Source organism: Neomonachus schauinslandi, chromosome 8, assembly GCF_002201575.2.
Source record: "Neomonachus schauinslandi chromosome 8, ASM220157v2, whole genome shotgun sequence".
NCBI classification, from domain to species: Eukaryota; Metazoa; Chordata; class Mammalia; order Carnivora; family Phocidae; genus Neomonachus; species Neomonachus schauinslandi.
This window is the reverse complement of record NC_058410.1, coordinates 13,302,788-13,306,307: the sequence shown is the minus strand read 5'-3', so window position 1 is coordinate 13,306,307 and position 3,520 is coordinate 13,302,788. Positions and strand designations below refer to the sequence as shown.

At 34.6% G+C, this 3,520-nt stretch overlaps 1 pseudogene; it reads left to right on the top strand.

Annotated features, from left to right (window-relative positions):
* The first annotated feature begins 2,780 nt into the window (after positions 1 to 2,780).
* LOC123325659 lies at positions 2,781 to 2,941 on the top strand (annotated as a pseudogene).
* Positions 2,942 to 3,520: the final 579 nt, after the last annotated feature.

Sequence of the window (3,520 nt, the reverse complement as noted above, 5' to 3'; positions counted from 1 at the left end):
ATTAATGTCTCTTTTTTTTATTTCTTTTAGCTAGTTTCATTTCAATATATCTTGGTAAGGAGAAAAGCAGTTCTTGACAACCACAAGCTAGTCTGGCACTCATAGCCAGGCCATGGTGTTCTCCTATGGAACATAATTTAAAAGAACATCAATACCAGAGAAGTCCAATCTGTGATTCTATGGATCAAAACAAAGACAAGACCATAATCATGTCTGAATATAGACAAAAATATTAACATTGTCCAAATCACAAAAATGTCTGCACATCCCCATATCCTAGCTGATAGGAATGACTACAATTTTAACCTTAGTCTACTCTTCTCTCCCTGTTGATAAGATGTACTAAGACAGAATTACCTCCACTCTCTGACCGCATCCAATCCAGAACAAAGTCTGCTTCCTCAAACCTCTTCAAAATTGATAAACCAAGCTCAAATCTTATTTTACAAAGTTGTTTCTAAAACTCTCTTACTGAAATGACTCACAGTTCTTGATGGCACAGATTTACCCTTGCTGAAACAAGCAATAAACCCAAGTTGCTCAACTACAGTTATATTTCTGATGGTCTTTGACTAAAAAGCAGTGGCAATCTTAACTTACTGTATGTGTCATCAGTGGCCTTAAATGATTTCTTGGTCAAATCAAGGTGGCATGGAATACTTAAACAACAGGAACATAAAATGTGAAATTTTACAAGACCAATAATAGTTTTGTATTCTAAATAATTCTTAGTGCCACACTGAGTGATTTCAATGTTTATTTTAGTATCTTATGGTTACAAACCAATACTGAATATCAAAAGCACTCGGCAAATTGCTGTCTGGAAGTTATTAAATTAATCCCAAGTAGCTATATTGTTTCCTTTTCCTGAAGAAAACTGTAGCCTTGTAATCATTATAATTCTAGGTCCTGTGAGTATTGTGTAGCAATCAAACACTTATTAACTGCCACTGTTAATGCAGCCATCAAAAAAAATGTAGAATGTATAAATTTCAATTCAATTTAGGAGATAATGGAATGACATAGTTAAAAACTCAAATCACGAACAAAAAAAAAAAAAAAAGAGAGAGAGAGAAGAAAAAGGCCAAACATATTGAGGCACAGAAAAGAAACATAAAAAGAAAACAGAAAACAGAACATTTTTAAATTCAAATGTATTTATTTTTTGTTATGTTAATCACCACACATTACATCATTAGTTTTTGATGTAGTGTTCCATGATGCATTGTTTGCATCATGCAGTGCTCCATTTAGTACATGCCCTTTTTAATACCCATCACCAGTATTTAAAAAAAAAAGTAAAGTTCTCCTGCTGGCCAAAAGGAGTCATAGAGACTTAACTAACTCTCCCATTGAAATGATCAAAAACAGAATGAGATATATAAAGCAAAAACCTTCAAGACATTGGGCAATGGCAACAAAGGACAGTGATCCCTGAGAAAGATAAATGATGTAAACCCCACAATTGCTCCAACTTACTGTCTTGAAAGAGGTCCCAGTCCACTGCCATAGGAAGGGGAAACACTGACAGAGAATGTGAGTTGTGAGATAGAGATAATAGTCCAAACAGCTAGATGTCATCAAGCAGGATCCTGGAAAGAAAAGGGCTGCACAGAAAAAGGACCCTAACATCTGCAGAAGATCCCTCTTGAGTATTCAACATAGCACTGAATAGTGCAGGTATGTGAAGAAGGTATGCAAGGCTGAGGAAGATCCACCCACAAGGATTAGAGGGCCCATTTCTACCAGCCAAATGGAAAAACATCCTATTTTATGAGGCATTGGGTAGAATATTCAGAAGGTCCTCTAATCTACTAGTCAAAAAACCCACAAAGGTACATGGGTCGGGACAGGAAATGATCTTAGCGCAATTTTAGTTATCTTCTCAAAAATCAGCCTTTGTTTTTACTAATTTTCTCTATTGTTTTTCCGTTTTCTGTTTCATTGATCTCTTTTCTGACCTGTATTATTTCCTTTCTTTGGCTTGCTTTGGGATTAATTTATTCTTCTTTTTCTAATATTCTGAAGTGCAAGCTGAGGTCATTGATTTGAGACCCTATTTTTCCCTCGTATGAGACGTTAGCACTATCAATGTCCCTTAAGTATTGCTGTATCTGCATCACACAAATTCTAACTAGTTGTGTTTTCATTTTTATTCACTTCAAAATACATTTTAATTTCCCTTTGAATTCTTTGTCCTATGGGTTACTTAGAAGATCTCTAAGAATCCAAAAATATTTCTCTTTATTATTGCTTTCTAATTTAATTCCACCATGCTCAGAGAACATATGTTCTATGACTTGAATCTTTGAAAATTTATTGAGACTCATTTTATGTTCTAGAACATGGTCTACCTTGTTAAATGTTCTATGTGTAATTAAAAGATTATGCATTCCCCCCCTTTTGGGGTGGGGGATGTTCTATAAATGTCAGTTAGTTCAAATTGGTCACAAGTATTATTCAAGTTCTCTATATCCTTACTGATTTTCTGTCTACTTGTTTTATTAATATTAAGAGTAGATGATGACAGGATGCCTGGGTGGCTCACTCAGTTAAGCATCTGCCTTCGGCTCAGGTCATGATCCCAGGGTCCTGGGATGGAGCCCCACATCTGGCTCCCTGCTCCAGGTTGAGCCTGCTTCTCCCTCTGCCCCTCCCCCTGCACGTGCATGCTCTTGCATTCTCTCTCTCAAATAAATGAATAAAATCTTTTTTTAAAAAAAAAAGTAGATGATAAACTAACTATAATTGTGGGCTTGTCTATTTTTCTTTGCAGTTCCATTGCTTCTCTGCCTTTTGGGTAAGATCAAGTGTAGTATCTGTTCTTATCAGTTTATTTTTCTTTGCAGTTCCTTCATGTTTGTCAGTTTTGGCTTGAGGCTCTACTATTAAATGCATAAATAATTAGGATTATTAAGACTTTTTCATGAATTGACCCCTTTATCATCATGAAATGGCTCCCTTTATTGCTGGTAATATTTATTCTGAAATCTACTTTTTGTGATATTAATGTAGCAACCCCAGATTTCTTTTGATTACTGTTATCATGGTATATTTTCCCATCATTTTCTTTTAAATTTATTTACCATTTTTTTAAATATTTCTTTATACTTTTCCTTATTCTCCTTATTTGGTGATTCCATTGTTCGAACTTTTTCTACAGCTCTCTGATATTATCTTCATTTTTGTTCATTCTTTACCTCTCTCTATTTCAATATGAATATTCTTTATTGCTATATCTGCCAGTCCACTGATTTCTTTCCTCTGCAATATCTAACCTACTGTTAAACTCATCCAGTGTATTTATCATCTTAGACATTATTTTTTTCATCCTGAGAAGTTTAATAAGGGGATATATACATTTTTCCCCAGCTTCTTGAAGAGGTGTATTACGATTACAAACACTGTTTTAACATCCTTATCTACTAATCCTGTCATGTGCATCATTTGGTTGTTTCAGTTTTAATTTTTAGTTTTACTGCTCATTAAGGATTATATTTTCCTGCTTCTTTGGCACACC